The sequence below is a fragment of the Mobula hypostoma genome, chromosome 9 (assembly GCF_963921235.1).
Source record: "Mobula hypostoma chromosome 9, sMobHyp1.1, whole genome shotgun sequence".
NCBI classification, from domain to species: Eukaryota; Metazoa; Chordata; class Chondrichthyes; order Myliobatiformes; family Myliobatidae; genus Mobula; species Mobula hypostoma.
The window spans coordinates 63,481,736-63,504,861 of record NC_086105.1 but is presented as its reverse complement, the minus strand read 5'-3'; positions in this window follow the sequence as shown (position 1 = coordinate 63,504,861).

Genomic DNA, 23,126 nt, shown 5'->3' with positions numbered 1-23,126 from the left:
GATGGCATTGGTGAACCACAGCAATGTGTTGCAGGCAGCTTACAAAACTTTTAAATATACTCCTACTGAACTACTCTCACTGTCATCTGCAGTCTCTAGTTTCCATTTAGATAATGTACTTTTGAACCGTCTTTAACGATTTCAAGATCTTCTGAAGGGCTCAGCAGACTTATCTCTCAAGCATGCAGGTACGGCATCTTTAAGCAGATGAAGGTAAATCGCCATGGCCAGAAGAGAAGGAGGGGAGGACTCCAAGCCAGACTGAAATGCAGAACAATGAGACTCTCTCTACCCAGCGTCTTGTTAGCAAATGTAGTCACTGTATTGGAGGGAAATGAGGAATTGCAGCATTCTGTGTTTCACAGAGAAATGGCTCACTCTGGACATGCAGGATACATCGGTAGGCCCCAAACTCTTCTTGATACGCATGGAACAGACTGCTGATTCGGAGAAGGCCAAAGGTGGGGGTCTGTGTTTCATGATAAAAGCTTTGTGATGATGGGAAAGGGCGGTCTGGTTGCACTCTTGTTCCCCTGACCTGGAGCATCTAATGATAAAGTGCCAAGCATTCTACCTACCAACAGAGTTCTCCTCTGTGATCCTGACCACAGTTTACATACTGTCAAAGGCTGACGTTAAGCAGGCACTTGAGATACTGTGTGCTGCCATCAGCAAGCAGAAACAGCCTAACCGACGCCTTTCAAATCATTGTCGGGACTTCAATCAGACTTGTTTGAAGAAATATCTGCCCAGTTATCAACAACATATCGTCAGCAGCACCAGGGGACCTAACGCACTTGACCACTGCTCCAGTATGATTAGGAATGCTTACTGTTCCAAGCCTAGACTACACTTCGGGAAATCTTACCACTTGGTGCTCTCCTCCCTGGATACAGGCAGGCGCTAAAGTGGAAGGCTCCAGAGATAAGGACAACAAAGAGGTGGTTGTGGGAGGGAGAGGAGCGGCTACGGGATTGCTTCGAGTTGGCGGACTGGGCTGTGTACAAGGACTCATCAGAGGATCTGAAAAAATGCAATATGATTGTCCTGGACTTTATAAAAACAGTTGCAGACAAATGTGTCTCCCCAAAATCATCTGAACTCTGGATGAGCCATGAGATCAGCAACCTGCTGAGGGCCAGAGCAGAGGTATTCAAGTCTGGTAACCAAGTTAAATACAAGAGGTCCAGGTACAATCTCCAGAAAGTCATCCCATATGCAAAGTGGCAAATCTAGACCAGACTTTAATCAGTGAAGATGCTTGGCAGCCATTGCAGGGCTTGAATGCTGTCACCCCCTACAAAGTGAAACCAAGTGATATAGGTGACAACAAGACTTCACACCCAGACGAGCTCAATGCTTTTTATGCTTGCTTTGACCATCACAACATGGAGGTGCCTTCATGAACTCCCACGGCCACTGATGACCTTGTGATTTCAGTCTCTGAGGACAATATGAAAGCATCCTTCAGGAAGGTGAACCTACAGAAAGCATCCAGACCAGACAGGATACCTGGCCGAGCCTAAAGACCCGTGCTGATTACGTGGCTGGAGTGATTCTTCACTGATATTGTTAACCTCTTGTTTCGACAGTCTGAGATACCCACCTGTTTTAAGCAGGCTTCTGGTGTCTAAGAAGAATATGGTAACCTGCCTCAGTGACTGTCATTCAGAAGCACTTATATCCACAGTGAAGAAGTGCTTTGAGAAATTGGTGATGTAACATCAATTCCTGCCTGAGAAATGACTTGGAATCGCTCCAATTTGCCTATTGGAGCAACAAGTCCACAGTGGATTTAATTTCATTGGCTCTTTACTCAACCCTAGAACACATGGACAGCAAAGATGCATACATCAGGATTATTATGATATTGATTATGAGGACACGCAGTCCCCTTTTATTGTCATTTAGTAATGCATGCATTAAGAAATGATACAATGTTTTTCCAGAATGGTATCACGAAAACACATGACAAACCGACTTAAAAACTAACAAAAACCACATAATTATAACATATAGTTACAGCAGTGCAAAGCAATACCGTAATTTGATAAGAACAGACCATGGCACAGTAAAAGTCTCAAAGTCTCTCGAAAGTCCCATCATCTCACGCAGATGGTAAACCTCCAGCGCCGCCAACTTGTCGATGCAGCATCCTGGAAGCATCCGACCACAGTCCGACTCCGAATCCGTCCAAAAACTCCGAGCCTCCGACCACCTCTCCGATACCGAGCACCGAGCACCATCTCTGCCGAGTGCTTCGACCCTGGCCCTGGCAACAAGCGATAGGCAAAGCTGAGGATTTGGGGCCTTCGTCTCCGGAGACTCTCGATCGCACAGTAGCAGTGGCAGCGAAGCAGGCATTTCAGAAGTTTCTCCAGGTGTTCCTCCGTGCTTCTCACGGCTGTCTCCATCAAATCAAGGTTGTGCGTGGCCCCCTAGTTACACATAATCGATATTCATTTGGAATGGCCGCGTGCGCTGCGTTGCGTTGCCATCTTCTCCTCCCTCCCTGATGCATACATCAGGATGGTCTTTATCAACTACAGCTCTGTGTTCAAAACTAATCAACAAGCTTCAAGACTTTGACCCCAATACCTCCTTGTGAAACTGGACCCTGGATTTCTTCACGTGCAGACCCCAGTCAGTTCGGATTGGCAGCAACATCTCCTCCACAACCTCCATCAGCACAGATGCACCACAAGGCTGTGTGCTTAGCTCCCTGCTCTACTCATTTTATATGTTTGTCTATGCGGCTGAGTACAGCTTCAATGCCAGTTTAAATTTGCTGATGACACCTCTGTCACTGGCCGAATTAAAGGTGGTGACAAGTAGGAGGGAGATTGAAAATCTGTCTGAGTGGTGCCACAGCAACAACCTCTCACTCAATGTCAGCAAGGCCAAGGAGCTGATTATTGACCTCAGGAGGAGGAAACCAGAGGTCCATGAGTTAGTACCCATTGGGGAATCAGAGGTTGAGAGAATCAGAAACTTTAAATTTCTTGGTGTTATAATTTCAGAGAATTTGTCCTGATTCCAGCATGCAAGTGTTATTATGAAGCACCTCTACTTTCTTAAATGTTTGCAAAGATTCTGCTTGTCATCTAAAACTTTGACAAACTTTTATAGATGCGTAGTGGAGAATATATTGACTGGTTACATAATGGCCTGATATGGAAACACAAATGCCCTTGAATAGAAAAGCCTATGAGAAGTATTGGATATGTCCCAGTCCATCATGGGTAAAGCCTTTCCCACCATTGAGCACATCTAGACGGAGAGCTGTCGCAGGAAAGCAGCATCCATCGTCAACAACCCCCACCATCCAGGCCGTGCTTTCTTCTTTCTGCTGCCATCAGGTAGGAGGTACAGGAGCCTCAGAACTCACACCACCAGGTTCAGGAACAGTTGTTACCCCTCAAACATTAGGCTCTTCAACCAGGGGGAAAACTTCACTCACCTGCACTCAGCCCATCACTGAACTGTTCTCACAACCTATGAACTCACTTTCAAGGGCTCTTAATCTCATGTTCTCAACATTTAATCTAAAAAAAAATCTAATCTATTTATTATTATTATATGTTTATATTTTCTCAGCTCAAGCTGGTAAAACCTGAGGTATAGGCATAGCCGAGCATGCTCTTTTGTCAATTGCTAGGAACTTTCAGACTATTCTAGTGGTGTTTAGTATTGTAGGTTTCTGGAGATTTATATATAAGTATTGCGGTGTAGCCCTACTTGTTTAATGCTATTGTGTAGTGACTTTGGGATTGACACCAGTTGTAGATTTTACTATCGAGACAATGTATACTCTGTTCATGTTCCAAAGTCTTTCAATTTCCTCCTTTAATTCTGCATATTTCTAGTGTTTTTCACTTATTGATTTTTGCATGTTATGTGTGTTTGGAATGGCAATATCTATTAAGTAAGTTGTTCTTGCTTGTTTATCCTGTGTTATTATATCCGGACGGTTATGCATTGTTCTATCTGTAAAAACGGATCAGTCGTAATATAATTTGAGGGACCCTGACTCTAAAACCGGATCAGGCTTTTCCATATAGCAAAATATGGTGCCTTTTATGAGTCTGAATTTTAAAGCAAGATTTTAGTGAATGATGTTTGCCACTTGATTGTACTTGTGTAAGTCATCAGATTGAGTTAAACCGCTGCAGGGTCCTGTAATGTGTTGGATTGTTTCTGGTTTCTCTTGGTATTTTCTGTTTTTATCATCTTGAATTTGTTGGCCTTTTATTACGTATTTTTGACAATTTTTTGTGTTAATCAACCTGGTCCTGTATTACCCCTCTGTTCCTGGGAAGATGTCTCCGACTCAGAGCCAGGCGTTTAATACTTCCTTGTAGACACCTAGTCTGCTCAGATCATGGGGACATTTTCAATGGAGGGTCATACACTTCCCTTGGTTAACTTTTTCTTCTGTAGTGCTAATTTCTTCATTTTTCTGGGTTATGCTTTCATTTAAGTTTAATATCAGAATTGTATATGCTCACATGGAGTGCTGAAGCCTGCTTCTGTTGATGAAAATATATCCTTAGAAGTTTTATCTGACTGTTGAATTTCTTATGTTTGTTATTCCTCTTCCTCCTTCTGTCCTAGGTAGTGTTAATCTAAGTGCATTTGAGTGTACATAGTGTTTTCTAAAATTTGTCATTTCAGTTCTCGTCTTTCTTTGTAAATATTCCAGATTGGTTTCAGACCAAGATATTATGCCAAAACTATATGTTAATCTGGGTATAGCAAAAGTGTTTATTGCCTTTGTTATGCAACATACGTAAAAGTTGCTGGTGAACACAGCAGGCCAGGCAGCATCTCTAGGAAGAGGTACAGTCAACGTTTCAGGCTGAGACCCTTCGTCAGGACTAACCGAAAGAAGAGCTAGTAAGAGATTTGAAAGTGGGAGGGGGAGGGGGAGATCCAAAATGATAGGAGAAGACAGGAGGGGGAGGGATGGAGCCAAGAGCTGGACAGGTGATTGGCAAAAAGGGATATGAGAGGATCATGGGACAGGAGGCCCAGGGAGAAAGAAAAGAGGAAGGGGGGAAAACCCAGAGGATGGGCAAGGGGTATAGTGAGAGGGACAGAGGGAGAAAAAAGAGAGAGAGAAAAAGAATGTGTGTATATAAATAAATAAATAATGGATGGGGTATGAGGGGGAGGTGGAGCATTAGCGGAAGTTTGAGAACTCTCTCTATACCCCTTGCCCAACCTCTGGGCTTCCCCCTCTCCCCCTTTTCTTTCTCCCTAGGCCTTCTGTCCCATGATCCTCTCATATCCCTTTTGCCAATCACCTGTCCAGCTCTTGGCTTCATCCCTCCCCCCCCCCTGTCTCTCCTATCATTTTGGATCTTCCCCTCTCCCTCCCACTTACAAATCTCTTACTAGCTCTTCTTTCGGTTAGTCCTGACGAAGGGTCTTGGCCCGAAATGTCGACTGTACCTCTTCCTAGAGATGCTGCCTGGCCTGCTGTGTTCACCAGCAACTTTTATGTGTGTTGCTTGAAATTCCAGCATCTGCAGATTTCCTCGTGTATTGCCTTTTAAGCCCTGAAGTAAATTTGATCGAAGGTTTTCCTTTATCGCACTGTGATCTGTTGTCTTTACTTGTTGATCCCAGATTGTTAGATGTTTCATATTCGTCCATCGGTTGTATTGTATCTGCTGCTCTCTTTTGTATTCCATTAGCTCTATTGCACCTTTCTTTACGTTTAAAGTTCTGCATTTATCCAGTTCAAAGTCCATGTTTATATCTTTAGAAAATAGATCCACTATTTGAATTAATTGCTTTAGCTTTACTGATGAAGGAGCGTATACTTTCAAATCATCCACGTATAGACAGTGTGTCATGGTATAATTTGTTTAATTGTTTCTGATTAGATATCCCATTTTCATCTAATTCAGTAATTTAGGGAGCGAGTTTAAAGCTAGACAAAGCCATAGTAGGCTTAGAGAGTTGCCCTGGAAAATGCCTCTGTTTAATTTGATGATCGATTTGGTTGTTAATCAATGGGGTGATTATAGTACGCCAATGCTTCAGCGAATGTTGAAGGAATTTCACAAGTATTAGGTGTAGGTTATATACCATGAGAGTGGGACAGAATCAAATGCTTTTTGGTAGCAACATGAAAGGTTTCTGCTTTTCCACCGGCCTTGATTTAGAATTACAGAACCTATTATCAGTTGTTCTTTACAACTCTTACTGCATCCTCTCTGCTGTCCTGTACGTATATTGTGGTTATCTAAGTGAGTGGTGATTAGTTGTGAGATGCATGATGTTACAATTTTATATGTAGTTTGCAAGCAAGTAATAGGACGATATTTTGATGGGTTATTTGTGATTTCTCCTTTTGGTGAGAGATATGTTTTAATTTCTGTAAATAATTCAGGAATTATTTAAGGATTTTTAAGAAAATTGTTGATATGCATTAATAGGTACGGAGGAAAGCAAGTAAGTTTTTTATACCAATAATTATGAATATTATCACTGTCAGTACTTTTCCAGTTGTGGGTATTTTTTATAACCTCTTTCATCATATTGATTGTAACTTCCGGTGTTTGCATTTCATTAGTTGAGTGTGAGTTCTTTTGCCTCCCTAACCCAGCCTGCTTCGTGATCGTGCGTCATCCTGTTCAGCCAGATAGTGGACCAAATGTTCGTTATGTCTGTATTAGTTGGTAATTCTGTGCTAGGGTTGGTGACATTTTGGCACATCAAATTGAGTTTCAATGTCCTGTATAAACCTTTTTCATTGTTTCTGAACTGATAATTGTGTTTTCTTTCTCTGGTGCATTTCATGTATCTATTTAATCTGGCTTTGTATGCATCAGGCTTTTGTTTTAGTGTATCTATAAATTCTACGATGCTTTTATATGGACCTAATATTTCCTTAGCTTTTCTCTTGACTTTCTTCTTATTATTATTTATTTTTCTCTTTTTGTATTTGCAGTTTGTTGTCTTTTGCACATTGTTTGTCTGTCCTGTTGGGTGTGGTCTTTATTGATTCTATCATGTTGTGTATGGTGACATAAATGTACTTCGATAATAAATTTGCTTTGAACTTTGACAAACGCCTCAAACATTTGCAATGCAAGTCAAGAACTCTGATGAGAGGTCATTGAGGTAAACCATCAAATCGGCTTCTCTCTCCGTGGAGGCTGTCTGATCTGCTGAGTTCCTCCAGCATTTTGTGTGTGCTGCTCTGGTTTTCCAGCATCTGCAGAATCTCTTGTGTTTATAAAAGGTTTTCCTCTTGTTCTAACATTGTTCATCATACTGGCAGACTTATTATATCCGGCTGCTCAACAGCGGATAAAGGATAGTAGGAAAATGATCACTTTTATAATCGAACATTGAATAGTACAGCTATTTGGTTTGTGCCAACCACAATACCAATCAATACTATTCCCAGAGCCTGCACATGGTCCATATCCCTCTATCCCTTGCCTCTTCTGTGCCTGTGTGGCTAAACACAGCTCCAGTGTCATCTTTAAGTTTGCTGACAGCACCACAGTCATTGGCTGAATGAAAGGTGGTGATGAATCAGCAGATAGGAGGCAGACAGAAAGTCTGGCTGAGTGGTGCCACAGTGATAACCTCTCACTCAATGTCAGTAAAGCCAAGGAGCTGATTATTGCCTTCAGGAGGAGGACGCTGGTGGTCCTCATCAGAGGATCAGAGGTGGCAAGGGTCAGCAACTTTAAATTCCTCAGTGTTAACATTTCAGAAGACCTGTCTTAGGCCCAGCACATAAGTGTAATTACAAAGAAAGCACGGCAGTGCCTCTACTTCCTTAGGAGTTTGCAAAGATTTGGATTGACACCTAAAACTTTGTCTTTAGATGTGTAGTGGAGAGTACACTGACTGGCTGCATCACAGCCACAGCCTGGTTTGGAAACACCAATGTCCTTGATTGGAAAATCCTACAAAAAGTAGAAGTTACGACCCAGCCCATCACGGGTAAAGCTCTCCCCACCATTGAGCACATCTACATGGAGCTTTGTCGTAGGAAAGCAGGGGACCCCCACCACCCAGGACCTGCTCTCTTCTCGCTGCTGCCATCAGGAGGAAGGTACAGGAGCCTCAGGACTCACACCACCAGGTTCAGGAACAGTTATAACCCCTCAACCTATAGGCTCCTGAACCAGAGGGAATAACTTCACTCAACTTCACTTGCCCATCACTGAACTGTTCCCACAGCCTATGAACTCACTTTCCAGGACTTGTCATCTCATGTTCTTGATTTATTGCTTATTATGTATTACACTTGTTTCCTTTTTTCTTTCTTTTTGTATTTGCAGTTTGTTGTCTTTAGCACACTGGTTGAATGTCCTGTTGGTGCGTTCTTTCATTGATTTTATTATGGTTATTGGATTTAATGAGTATGCTCACATGAAACTGAATCTCTGGGTTGTATATGATGACATATATGTACTTTAATAATAAATTTACCTTGAAATTTCTCTTAAATGTTACAAACATATCTGCAGAAAATGAGCCAACTGGTTTGTTCACAGCAACCTCCTAGAAACAGCAAAGTGAAAAGATTGTTTAATGGATGAGTGAGAATGCAAGTATTGACTGGGGTTGAAGATATCATATCTGCTGTTGTCATTAAAGCTGAGTGGAAAATTAGTTATCTATTAACCATGACTCATAAACACGAGATTCTGCTGATGCTGGAAATCTTGAGCAACACACACAAAATGCTGGAAGAACTCAGCAGTCAGGCAGCATCCATGGAGGGGAATGTACAGTTGACTGGAACTTCGGGGGTAGAAGTCAGAATGAGAACGTCGATTTCACTATCTTGCAGTAATCTCTCCCTCCTCCCCTTCTCTCTTTTTCCATTCCCCTTTCTGGCTCCCCTCTCACCCCTTTGTCTCCCCTGCCCATCGCCTCCCTCTGGTTCTGCTCTTCCTTCCCTTTCTTCTGTGGTCCACTGTGCTCTCCTGTTACATTCCTTCTTCAGCCCTTTACCAATTACTGCTTTCACCTCCCAGCTTCACATCATCTCCCCCCTCCCCACCCACCCTCCATCCCCCTCACCTGGGCTCATCTGTCACCTCCCAGCTTGTACTCCATCCCCTCCCCCCAGCCTCCCATTCTGGCTTCTGCTCTCCTTCCTTTCCAGTCCTGATGAAGAGTCTCTGCCTGAGACGTCCAGATGCTGCCTGACCTGCTGAGTTCCTGTGGGTGTGTTGTTCAAGGCCTCTAGCAGCTGCAGGACCTCTCGTGTTTGTGATTTTCACTTGGAGGAATATGTGTCATTCTGGTCACACAGGTTTATTACTGCAGGGTGTGGTTGTGCTGGAGAGAATGCTGAGGAAGTTCACCTGGTAGTTGAAGGCAGCAGAACATATTGCGAGGGTAGTCAGGTTTCACAGACTGAGTACACGGGGAAATTACACTGAGCCATTGTAAAGCTCTGGCTTGGCCACAAGTGGAGTCTGCACCCAGTTCCAGGGAGCACTATGTAGGGACACAAGAAGCTGCCATGCTGATTGACCTGGGGTTGTAACTCTGAGGTTAGACTGGAGGAGCTGGGAGTTTTCTCCTTGGAACAAACAGAGTTTGGGGTATGTTTGATAGAAGTGGTCACAGTTATTGCTGAATAATCAAAGGAAGGCTGTTCCTATCGGCTGATAGTGTAAGGACTAGTGGGCATAGATTTGGATAAGAGGTCTGTCTGTCTCTCTATCTATTTTGAGACACAGCACAGAACAGACCCTTCTGGCCCAACGAGCCACAATGCCCAGCAATCCACCTGTTTAAACCCTAGCCTGGTCACAGGACAATTTACAAGGACCAATTAACCTGCTAAGGTACACTTTTGGACTGTGGGAGCAAACCATAGCACCAGGAGGAAACCCACTCACTCACAGGAAGGACGCACAAACTCCTTACCGAGGGCGTCAGGATTAAACTCCAACCTGATGCCCTGAGCTGTAATAGTGTGGCACCAACCGCTGTACTACCGTGGTGCAAGGTTGTCCAGACCTTCCTTCACAGGGATTAGTAATGGGCTGGAACTTGGTGTCTGTGGAAGTGGTGGCAGGAGAGACAACTCATGATTCTAGAGGAAATAAGGGGCGGTAAACCTACAAGGGATGGGACTAGGGGGATAGTTTTGCCTCAATGGGCCAAGTAATCCCCTTCTGTGCATTGTGACTGAATTGCGAGTATTTTACAGAAAGCTCAATTTTAGCAAAGGATGTGTGAGTGAATTCTAACACATCATTCTAATTCATACATGTGGAGTGCAGAGTGTGGGCAAAGCCAGCATGTTGTGGTTCACCCCTCGTCTATACCAACGTTTCCTCTTCAGGGGCCATTCCAGAGACTTTGGTGAGTCTGCAGTCACATGAAGGCCGGACTGTGTAAGAGCAACAAATCCCTTCCCTCAGGGTCGTTAGCGAACTGAGTGGGGTTTGATGACGAGTCAAGATTATCTTTATTTGTCACCTGTACATCGAAACATACAGTGAAATGTGTCGTCTGCGTCAATGACCAGCGCTGTCTGAGGATGTGCTCGGGACTGCAAGTGTCACCACACTTCCTGTGCCAGTATAGAGAAAAGGGGATTAAAGATGAGCCCAGATGAAGGGTCTCAGCCCAGAAGTTCTACTGTCTGAACTGCTGAGTTCCTCCAGCATTTTGCGTGTGTTATTAAAGATTAGGTTTGAAATGTGTCTATTTTAATACAAGGAGTATCATAAGCAAGGCGGATGAGCTTAGAGCGTGGATCAGTACGTGGAACTATGATGTTGTGGCCATCACAGAGACTTGGATGTCTCAGGGGCAGGAATGGCTGCTGACTGTGCCAGACTTTAGATGTTTCAAAAAGGACAGGGAGGCAAAGGAGGTGGGGAATGGCACTGCTAATCAGAGATAGTGTCACGGCTGCAGAAAAGGAGGAAGTCATGGAGGGGTTCTCTACTGAGTCAGTGTGGGTGGAAGTCAGAAACAGGAAGGGAGCAATAACTCTACTGGGTGTTCTTATAGCCCCCTCCCCCCCCCGCCCAATAGTAACAGGGACATCGAGGAGCAGATTCTGGAACGGTGCAATGATAATAGGGCAATTGTGATGGGTAATTTTAACTTTCCTAATATTGACTGGCATCTCCTTAGAGCAAGGGGTTTAGATGGGGTGGAGTTTGTTAGGTTTGTTCAGGAAGGTTTCCTGACGCAATTACATTAGCCAACTAGAGGAGAGGCTGTACTTGATCTGGTATTGGGAAAAGAACCTGGTCAGGTGACAGATCTCTCGGTGGGAGAGCTTTTCGGAGGTAGTGATCACAACTCTATCTCGTTTACCATAGTGCTGGCGAAGGATAGGAGCAGACAATTTGGGAAAACATTTAATTGGTGTAGGGGGAAATATGATGCTATTAGGCAGAAACTTGGGAGCATAAATTGGGAAGCAGATGTTCTCAGGGATATGCACAGCAGAGATGTAGCAAATGTTCAGGAAAATGTGGCAAATGTTCTGCATAGGTGTGTGCCATTAAGGCAGGGAAGGATGGTAGAGTAAAGTAAACATGGTGTACAAAATACGTAGAAAATCTAGTTAAGAAGAAAAGAAAAGCTTACAAAAGGTTCAAGAAACTAGGTACTGTTAGAATTCTAGCAAATTACAAGGTTGCCAGAAAGGAGTTTAAGAATGAAATTAGAAGTGCTGGAAAGGGCCATGGGAAGGCCTTGGTGAGCAGGATTAAGGAAAACCTGGGCATTCTACAAGTATGTGAAGAGCAAGAGGATGAGCCGTGTGAGACTAGGACCAATCAGGTGTGATAGTGGAAACGTGTGCATGGAGTCGGAACAAGTAGCAGAAGTACTTAATGAATACTTTGCTTCAGTATTCACCACGGAATAGGACCTAGACAATTGTGGGGATGACTTACAGCGGACTGAAATGCTTGAGCATATTGACATTAAGAAAGAGGTGTGCTGGAGCTTTTGAAAAGCATTAAGATAGGTAAGTCACCGGGTCCGGCTAAGATATACCCCAGGCTACTGTGGGAGGTGAGGGAGGAGATTGCTGAGCCTCTGGTGATGATCCTTGCATCATCAATGGGGACGGGAGGGGTTCCGGAGGATTGGAGGGTTGCAAATGTTGTTCCCTTGTTCAAGGAAGGGAGTAGAGATAGCCAAGGAAATTATAGACTAGTGTGTCTGACTTCAGTAGTGGGCAAGTTGTTGGAGAAGACCCTGAGAGGCAGGATTTATGAGCATTTATAGAGACATAATCTGATTAGAAATAGTCAGCATGGCTTTGTCAAGGGCAGGTTGTGCCTTACGAACCTGGTTGAATTCTTTGAGGATGTAAGAAAACACATTGATGAAGGTAGAGCAATGGATGTAGAGTATATGGATTTCAATAAGGCATTTGATAAGGTTCCCCATGCAAAACTCATTCAGGAAGTAAGGAGGCATGCTATCCAAGGAGACCTTGCTTTGTGGATCCAGAATTGGCTTGCCCACAGAAGGCAAAGGGTGGTTTGGAACGGTTCGTACTCTGCATGGAGGTCAGTGACCAGGGGTGTTCTGCAAGGATCAGCTCTGTGACCCCTTTTTGTGATTTGTGATTTTTATAAATGACCTGCATGAGGAAGTAGAAGGGTGTGTTAGTAAGTTTGTTGATGACACAAAAGTTGGGGGTGTTGTGGACAGTCTGGAGAGTTGGCAGAGGTTACAGTGGGACATCGATAGGATACAGAGTTGGGCTGAGAAATAGCAGATGGGGTCAACCCAGATAAGTGTAAAGTGACACACATCAAAGTTGCTGGTGAACGCAGCAGGCCAGGCAGCATCTCTAGGAAGAGGTACAGTTGATGTTTCAGGCCGAGACCCTTCGTCAGGACTAACTGAAGGAAGAGTTAATAAGAGATTTGAAAGTGGGAGGGGGAGGGGGAGATCCAAAATGATAGGAGAAGACAGGAGGGGGAGGGATGGAGCCAAGAGCTGGACAGGTGATTGGCAAAGGGGATATGAGAAGATCATGGGACAGGAGGCCCAGGGAGAAAGACAAAGGGGGGGGGGATCCCAGAGGAAGGGCAAGGGGTATAGTCAGAGGGACAGAGGGAGAAAAAGGACAGTGAGAGAAAGAATGTGTGTATAAAAATAAATAACGGATGGGGTACTAGGGGGAGGTGGGGCATTAGCGGAAGTTAGAGAAGTTGATGTTCATGCCATCAGGTTGGAGGCTACCCAGACGGAATATAAGGTTTTGATCCTCCAACCTGAGTGTGGCTTCATCTTTACAGTAGAGGAGGCCGTGGATAGACATGTCAGAATGGGAATGGGTTGTGGAATTAAAATGTGTGGCCACTGGGAGATCCTGCTTTCTCTGGCAGACAGAGCGTAGGTGTTCAGCAAAGCGGTCTCCCAGCCTGCGTTGGGTCTCGCCAATATATAGAAGGCCACATCGGGAGCACCGGACGCAGTATATCACCCCAGCCGACTCACAGGTGAAGTGTGGAAGGACTGTCTGGGGCCCTGAATGGTGGTAAGGGAGGAAGTGTAAGGGCATGTGTAGCACTTGTTCTGCTTACAAGGATAAGTGCCAGGAGGGAGATCAGTGGGGAGGGATGAGGGGGACGAATGGACAAGGGAGTCGCGTAGGGAGCGATCCCTGTGGAAAGCAGAGACAGGCGGGGAGGGAAAGATGTGCTTAGTGGTGGGATCCCGTTGGAGGTGGCGGAAGTTACGGAGAATAATATGTCGGACCCGGAGGCTGGTGGGGTGGTAGGTGAGGACCAGGGGAACCCTATTCCTAGTGGGGTGGTGGGAGGATGGAATGAGAGCAGATGTGCGTGAAATGAGGGAGATGCATTTGAGAGCAAAGTTGATAGTGGAGGAAGGGAAGCCCCTTTCTTTAAAAAAGGAGGACATCTCCCTCGTCCTGGAATGAAAAGCCTCATCCTGAGAGCAGATGCGGCGGAGACGGAGGAATTGCGAGAAGGGGATGGCATTTTTGCAAGAGACAGGGTGAGAAGAGGAATAGTCCAGATAGCTGTGAGAGTCAGTTGGCTTATAGTAGACGTCAGTGGATAAGCTGTCTCTAGAGACAGAGACAGAAAGATCTAGAAAGGGGAGGGCCGTGTCGGAAATGGACCAGGTAAACTTGAGGGCAGGGTGGAAGTTGGAGGCAAAGTTAATAAAGTCAATGAGCTCAGCATGCGTGCAGGAAGCAGCGCCAATGCAGTCGTCGATGTAGCAAAGGAAAAGTGGGGGACAGATACCAGAATAGGTGCGGAACATAGATTGTTTCACAAAGCCAACAAAAAGGCAGGCATAGCTAGGACCCATATGGGTGCCCATAGCTACACCTTTAGTTTGGAGGAAGTGGGAGGAGCCAAAGGAGAAATTATTAAGAGTAAGGACTAATTCTGCTAGACGGAGCAGAGTGGTGGTAGAGGGGAACTGATTGGGTCTGGAAGTGTGAAGTGGTTTATTTTGGTAGGTCCAATTTGAAGACAGAATATAATATTAATGGTAAGACTCCTGGCAGCGAGGAGGATCAGAGAGATCTTGGGGTCCTTGACTGTGGGACACTCAAAGCTGCTGCACAGGTTGACAATGTTGCTCAGAAGGTGTTTGGTGTGTTGGCCTTCATCAACCGTGGGACTGAGTTCAAGAGCCGTGAGGTAATGTTACAGCTGTATAGGACCCTGGTCAGACCCCACTTGGAGTACTGTGCTCAGTTCTGATCACCTCACTACAGGAAGGATGTGGACACTATAGAGAGAGTGCAGAGGAGATTTACAAGGATGTTGCCTGGATTGGAGAGTGTGCCTTATGAGAATAGGTTGAGTGAACTTGGCCTTTTTTCTTTGGACTGACGGCGCAAGAGAGGTGACCTGATTGATGTGTATAAGATGATGAGAGGCACTGATCATGTGGATAGCCAGAGGATTTTCCCAAGTCTGAAATGGCTAACATGAGGGGCCAGTTTAAAGGTGCTTGAAAGTAGGTATGGGCAGATGTAGAGGTAAGTTTTTCACAGAGAGTGGTGGGTGCGTGGAATACACTGCCAGCAAAGGTGGTAGAGGCAGATACAGTAGGGTATTTTAAGAGAGATTTAGATAGGTACATGGAGCTTAGAAAAATAGAGGGCTATGCGATAAGGAAATTCTAGGTAGTTTCTAGACTAGGTTACATGGTCAGCACAACATTATGGATCGAAGGGCCTGTAATGTGCTGTAGATTTTCTATGTTTCTATGTTCTATTATTTGTCACGTGTACATCGAAGTACACATTGAAATGCATCATCTGTGTCAATGACCAACGCAGCCCAAAGATGTGCTGGGGTGGGGGGTGGGGGAGCAGTCTGCAAGTGTGGCCAACTTAACATGACCACTGCTCACTAACCCTAATCTGTGTGTCTTTTGTTTTTTTCTGAAATGTGGGAGGAAACTGGGGCACCCAGAGGAAACCCATGCCATTGTGGGGAGAACGTAGAGACTCTTCACAGTCAGTGCTGAGAAATGAGGCCCAGTCAACCGATTGCGGGCGCTGTAAGGCGTTACACTGACTGCTATGCTACTGCGCCGCTGCCACCCCCATCCTCTTCAATCCCGTGACCCCAGTAGCATGCCTATAATTCTTTAATTTCATGCTAACTGGTTGTTCTCTAGCTGTCAATCAAACAGTTCACTAATCCAGGCGTCAGGGTACTTGTCCAGTAACTTCACCTCAACACCGAGAACCCTGTGTGATGAAATCTGATGCCATTCTGGTCAAATACACAGAAGCATACAATATTCATAAGACAAAACTCCTTTAAATCCATTTAAAAGATATTTATTGTAAAAGCTGTGAGGTAATGTTGCAGCTCTATAAATCCCTGGTTAGACCGCATTTTGGAATAGCGTGTTCAGTTCTGGTCACCTCGATATAGGAAGGATATGGAAGCTTTAGTTTAGAGAGGGTGCAGAAGAGATTTACCTGGACTGGATGCATGTCTTGTGAGATTAGACTGGGCAAGCTAGGGTTTTTCCCTCTGGAATGAAGGAGGACGAGAGATAACTTGATAGAGGTGTACAAGATGATACAAGCATAGATCGAGCGGACAGCCAGCAACTTTTACCAGACGGAAATGGCTAATGTGAAGGGCATAATTTTAAGGTGATTGGAGGAAAGTATAGGGGACATGTCAGAGGTAGGTTTTTAACACAGGGAATGGAGGGTGAGTGCTGGGTAGAGGCAGATACGTTGGGACATTTAAGAAACTCTCAGCTATTCACAAAAATTAAATAAAAATGGAAGATTACGTGGGAGGGAAACGTTAGACTCATCTTGGAGAGGGTTAAAAGGCTGGCACAAATTTGTGAAAAGAAGTAAGATAGGCACATGGATGATAGAAAAATGGAAGTAATGCTCTGTTGGTGCCAGACTGTGTCGTGATACTTGCAGGCTGCCCCTGGCACATCCTTAGGTGTGGAGGTTGCTAACGCAAATGACGTATTTTGCTCTGTTTTGCTGTGCGTATGATAAGTAAGTCTGAATCTGAATCTGAGGGCTATGTGGGAGGGAAGGGTTAGATTGATCTTAAAGTAGGTTAAGGGGTTGCCACAATATTGTGGGCCGAAGGGCCTGTACTGTGATGTACTGTTCTATGTTCTAAAATGATTGCAAAAAAAACTTTAAGTAGGATTGGGATCTCTGTTGCTTTTTTTGAAGGACACTACAGCACGATTAATTACAAAGGTCCTGGGACGAGTGAAATGAGTGCAGTAGTGATACAGATTTGCTGGCAGCCTGAAAGATAAGCAATGTTTCAGCTGTTGTGCAGAGCACAAATCAGTCATTCTTTTGATCAAATCTATATAGATTTCAATTAATTATGCATCAAATGATCTTTCCCCGTCTCATTAACCACGTCATCTTCCCCATTGTCTGTCCAACGCTTCAAACACATTTGACAGAGTAATGTCAGGAGTGGGTCGATTTGTAAAATGTATTGATGGCTGATAAATACAGAGTGTACAAGACTGAACTGCTGGAAGAACTCAGTCAGTCAGGCAGCATCTGTGGAGAGAAATGGACAGATAATGTTTCAGGTCGAGACCCTCCATCTGAACACAGCATATAGACCATAGAACATTACAGCACACTACAGGCACTTTGGCTCATGATGTTGTGTCAGGCTTTTAACCTACTCTAGGATCAATGTAACCCTTCCCTTCTACATAGCCCTCCATTTTTCTGTCATTCTTGTTCCTATCTAAGAATTACTTAGATGTCCCTAATGTATCTGCTCTACCATCACCCACATACATAACACATTCTGTGTGAATAACTTACCCCTGCCACCGCTCCCCCCCCATACTTCTCTCTAATCACCTTAAAACTATGCCCTCTTAATCTAATCTAATCTTGCATTAACCATTTCTTCCCTGGAAAAAAATCTCTGACAGTTCACCCAATCTATGCCTCAAATCATCCTATACACCTCTGTAGGGTCACCTCTCATCCTCCTTTGCTTCAAAGGGAAAAGACACGCTGACTAGTCCAGGCAGCATCTTGGTAAATCTCTTCTCCTCTGGACTGAAAGAGCAGAGGGGAGACAAGAGAAGGATTGGGTCACGAGCTCATTCCAGTCTAGTCTGTCCTTCCTCAGGGGCATGGCCTGGAGACTGATGGTGCATGGGAAGTTGTCACAAACTCCCACAGCACCCTATGACCCTATGATTTCAGTTTCTGATGTGTGAGAGCATCTTTCAGGAGAGTGAACCCACGGAGAGCGTCTGGCCCAAATGGGGTGCCTAGTACTAAAGACCTGATCAGGTCTGGAGCGCTCAGCAATATCTTTAACCTCTCAGTTCAGCAGTGTGTGACACCCGTGCCTTCAAGCAGGCTTTAATTTAAAAAGTGCCTAAGAAGAACGTGGAAACTTGCCTCAATGACTATCGTCCGGTAGCACTTACATCCACTGTGAGGAAGTGCTTTGAGAGATTGCTGATGAAACATATCAACTCCTACCTGAGAAGCAACTTGGATCTGCCACAAGTTGCCTACTAGCACATCAAATCCGTAGCAAATGCCATCTCACTGGCTCTTCACTCAACCCTTGGAGATCTAGACAGAAAAGCTGCAAACATCAGGGTGCTCTTTATCAACTATAGCTCGACATTCAATACTATCATCCCCTCAAAACTAATCAATGAGCTCCAAGACCTTGGCCTCAATATTTCCTTGTGCAATTGGATCCTTGATTTCCTCACTTATAGACCCCGGTCAGTATGGATTGGTAAGAACATCCTCTCCATGATTTCCATCACCACAGGTGCACAGCAAGGCTGTGAGCTTTGTCCCCTGCTCTACTCACTTCATACTCATGTCTGTGAGGCTAAGCACAGCTCCAATGCTGGACACCATTGCCATTGACCAAATCAAAGGTGGTGATGAATCAGCAAATAGGAGGGAGATTGAAAATCTGGCTGAGTGGTGCCACAGCAACAACCCCTCACTGAATGTCAGGAAGACCAAGCAGCTGATTATTGACCAGGAGGAGGAAACTGGAGATCTGTGAGTCAGTTCTCACTGGGAGATCAGAGGTTGAGAGAGTCAGCAGCTTTAAATTCCTTGGTGTTATCATTTTGGAGGATCTATCCTGGGCCCAGCACATAAGTTTAATTGCGAAGAAAGCACGGCAGTACCTCTTCTTCATTAGAAATTTGTGAAGATTTGGCATGACATCTAAAACTTTGACTAACTTCTGTAGATGTGTGGTGGAGTGTATATTGGCAGGCTGCATCACGGCCTGGTACGGAAACACCAATTCACTAGAATGGAAAATCCACCAAAAAAAAGAGGATATGGCCCAGTCCATCATGGGTAAAGCCCTCCCCACAATATCACACATCTACGCAGAGCACTGTCGCAGGAAAGCAGCGTCCACCATCCCAGACACCGCCCCCCCCGCCCCCCGCCCATGGCATGCTCTCTTCTCGCTGGTGTCATCAGCAAGTACAGGAGCCTCAGGATCCACACCACCACTTTGATAATAAATTTACTTTGAACTTCAGTTTCTTTCCCCACGTGTTGCTGCTCAACCTGCTTAGTTCCTCCAGTAGGATGTTTGTTGCGTCAGGTTCCAGTATCTGTCATCTCTTCACTTTCTCTTTACCATGGATTTCTCTTAAGTCCAGTGACCTATTCTTAATGATTCATCCCTACAGTTCTTTGAGGTAGAAGCTTCATAGATGCATAATGTAAAGAGCAAAGTAATTTTGACAGCCTGGATTTTAAACTGCTGATCCTTAGTCCAGGACTACAGCAACTTCTCCCAATAAAATCCAAGGTAATTTCTCCAAAGAAATGCAGTGGGTGGAGGGCGGTTGCATTTAATACACACTCAGTGGCTCTGGATACCTCCTGTACCCAACAGAGTGTATGTTCATGGTCTCCTGCTGCTATAGCCCATCCATTTCAACGTTCAACATGTTATTCATTCAGAGATACTCCTTTGCACACCACTGTTATAACGTGTGGTTATTTGACTTACTGTCGCCTTCCTGTCAGCTTGAACCAGTCTGGCCATTCTCCTCTGACCTTTCTCATTAACAAAGTGTTTTCGCCCTCAGCCATTTACTGGATCTTTTTTTTGTTTTTCACAACATTCTCTGTAAACTTTAAGAGACTGTTGTGTGTGAAAATCCCAGGAGATCCGGCCTGTCTGGCACCAACAATCATTCCACAGTCAAAGTCACATAAATCACATTTCTTCCCCATTCTGGTATTTGGTCTGAATGACAACTGAACCTCTTGACCATGTCTGCATGCTTTTATGCAGTGAGTTGTGACCACATGATTGGCTGATTGGATATTAGCATTAACGAGCTGGTGTACCGGTGTACTTAATAAAGTGGCCTCTGATTGAGTGTGTGCGAGTGTGTATGTACACTGTGTGTGTGTGTGTGTGTGTGTGTGTATGTGTGTGACAGAGTCAAAGAGTCATAGTGCAGTGCAGTACAGATTTACAATACAGTCAGTACAATAATACATGCCCTTCACCTCAGTGAGCATGCTAACTACACTGCCCATCCATCTAGTCCCAATTTCTTGTACTCAGTTTATATCCTTCCAAGTCCCACCCCTCCATGAACCTATCCCAGTGCTTTTTAAATAATACAGTTGTACCTACCTCAAACTCTTCCTCTGGCAGCTCGTTCCATATAATCACCACACTCTGCATGAGTAAGTTGTTGGTTGATTGGTTGTGGCCTCCGTCGGTCAGAGTTGACCATGGATATGTCGTCCTAGCTGTCTAGGTACGCAAGCCTGGGCAATACGATATGGCAAGCAGGCTCCTGCTCTCCACGTATCTGAAGAACCCAAAGGAATGGCAGAAACCGACACAGTTTGGTATAAGAAGCATCACAGGAGTTACCAGTCAGCATTTAACTCAACGTAGGACTGCCCTAGAGACTCCAGTTCTGGATTTTTCTATTGGGGTTTACTCCCAGAGCCTTCCCTGTGAGTGGGTATAGCCATAAGGCAGAGATCAGAGTTTTCCTTCTCCTAAATGAGCTGCTAACCTCAGCTGACGAGCCTCATCTTCCTGAAGAGATTGGTTTGAAGGTGCCAGTAACCCGTCTTTGCCCCTTCTCCTATCAGTAGAAATGGTTCTGCTGGGCTTTGTAGTTCAGCCACACGTGAAGGCCAGGAGCTGGACCTGGTTGTCAGAGGCTACTTGAGTCACACGCCATTGGGAGCATTTAATAGTTAGTGGGAGCTTGTCCCTACTACCTCCCAGCTATAACAACCTTAAGGAACTATGAGGAAGTTAAAGATAGATTTAAGGTTTGCTTTATTTGTCACATGTAGATAGAAGCATCGAAACATACAGTGAAATCTGTCGTTTGCGTCAATGAAAATCATAGTCCGAGGCTGTGCTTCCAGTACCAACGTAGCATGCCCACTCTTTACCAACCCTTTGGAGCATGGAAGCAAACTGCAACACCCAGAGGAAATCCACAGGGTCACGGGAGAATGTACAAATTCCTTACAGTCAGTGGCAGGAATTGAATCCAGTCACTGGCTCTGTAATATGTTACACTAACTGCTACATTCCTGTGCCGCCCCAGTTTCCCCTCAAGTCCTTCTTAAATCTTTCCTCTCTCACCCTAAATCTATGCCCCCTAGTTTGATGTTAGTTTTAGTGACTTAAAGCAATGTGGTTTACTTTTAAAATAACTAGCTTTAATACCATAGAACACTACAGCACAGAACACAGGCCATTCGACTCTTCTAGTATGTGCCGAAACTTTATTCCGCTAGTCCCATTGATCTGCACCCAGTCCATAACCCTCCAGACCTCTCCCATCCATATATCTATCCAATTTGTTCTTAAAACTTAAGAGTGAGCCCGCGTTTACCACGTCAGGTGGCAGCCCGCTTATCTCCGACTTTTTGAGCTGTAATGTTGACATATCATAACAAAGGATTTCAGAGGTAAGTTCTTTCAACAGAGGGTGGTGGGTGTGTGGAACGCCCTGCTAGGGATGGTGCCAGGCAGATAAGTAAGGCTATGTAAGAAACTCTTGGATGGGCATATGGATGATAGAAAAATTAAGGGCTATGTAGGAGGGAAGAGTTAGATTGATCTTAGATTAGGTTAAAAGGATGGCACAACATCGTGGGCCGAAGGGCCTGTATTGTGCTGTAATGTTCAATGTTCTATCAGTGCATCCTTGTCAAAGATAGCTTGCTTGAGATAGGGTTTTGATTGAGCTGATGAATATTTGTTCAGGTGGTTCTAAGAGGCACAGAGAGCACTGAGTACTGTACATCACTGATCCGGGGTCAGAGAAAGGCTGCCATGTCTAATTTATGATTATCTTTTCCAGATAAGTGCAAACAATTCCCAGAGTGACTTTAACCATCCTCTTTAACAGTAGCCTGGCAACAGTTCCTCCTATAATTAGAGCACTAATGTAGCTCTAGACTTCTGAGAAGCTGATTATTTATTGAGTCTCTTCCTCTCATTTTTAAATGATTTCATCTGACGTGAATGCATTGGATGGATTCCAAGCCAGTGTAAGTTTGGTACTTGTTTACTGGTAAGTGACCATGGGACAGTCAAACACCTCAACTCAGCTCAGGATTGGAGAATTTGTCTTATGAGGATAAGTTGAGCTTTTCTCTAGGGAGTGCAGGAGGATGAGAGGCAACTTGATAGAGATGTATAAGATGATAAGTGCGTAGATCAGCGGACAGCCAGACTTTTCCCCAGGGCAGAGAGGGCTAATACAAGAGGGCAGAATTTTTAGGTGATTGGATGAAGGTATAGACAGGATGTGAGAAGTAGGTTTACACAGAGAGTGGTGGGTGTATTGAACACCCTGCTAGGGTGCTGGTAGAGGCAGATACATTAAGGACATATAAGAGACTCTTTGATAGGTATATGGATGATGGAAAACTGGAGGACTATGTGTATTGATCTTAGAGCAGGGTAAAAGGTCGGCACAACATCGTGGCTGAAGGGCCTGTGCTGTGCTGTAATGTTCTATGTTCTAACCTTTATCTCTTGGCCCCACCGGTCCACAGCACGTACAATAAAATTACAGTGCAGAAACTCACCCTGGCTACCCCAACAGCATGTCTCAAGCACATGGCTATTACCACTGACAGCCTGATGCAGGTACCCATCACTGTGTAAAAACTTACCCGCACATCTCCTGTAAACTTACCTCCCTCACGTTAATTGTATGCCCTCTACTATTAGACATCTACAAACATTTGTAGGAAAACGGTTTTAACTGTCTACCCTATCTGTCTCATAATCTTATAAACTTCTATCTTTAAAGAATGTGGCATGTGACTTATCTCTGAACTACCACAGTGTTTATACAAACTTCCTGGGAGAGTCTATCGAAAGACTTGGTATAAGCTATGCACATTTTCTTCGAGCTCCTGGTGTCTGTAAGTCTGTCCATATTTCCCACACCTCCTTTCAACTGGGGAAGGAGAGGAGGAGGAAGGTTGGCGGGGGCGGGGGGGAGTAACATTCATGCCATCGAGACTGTTATCAGTACTCACTGACTGCTCCTGGTTCATTTTTAATCAGTTAACAGCACCATGGAGTCATAGAGCACTACAGCACAGA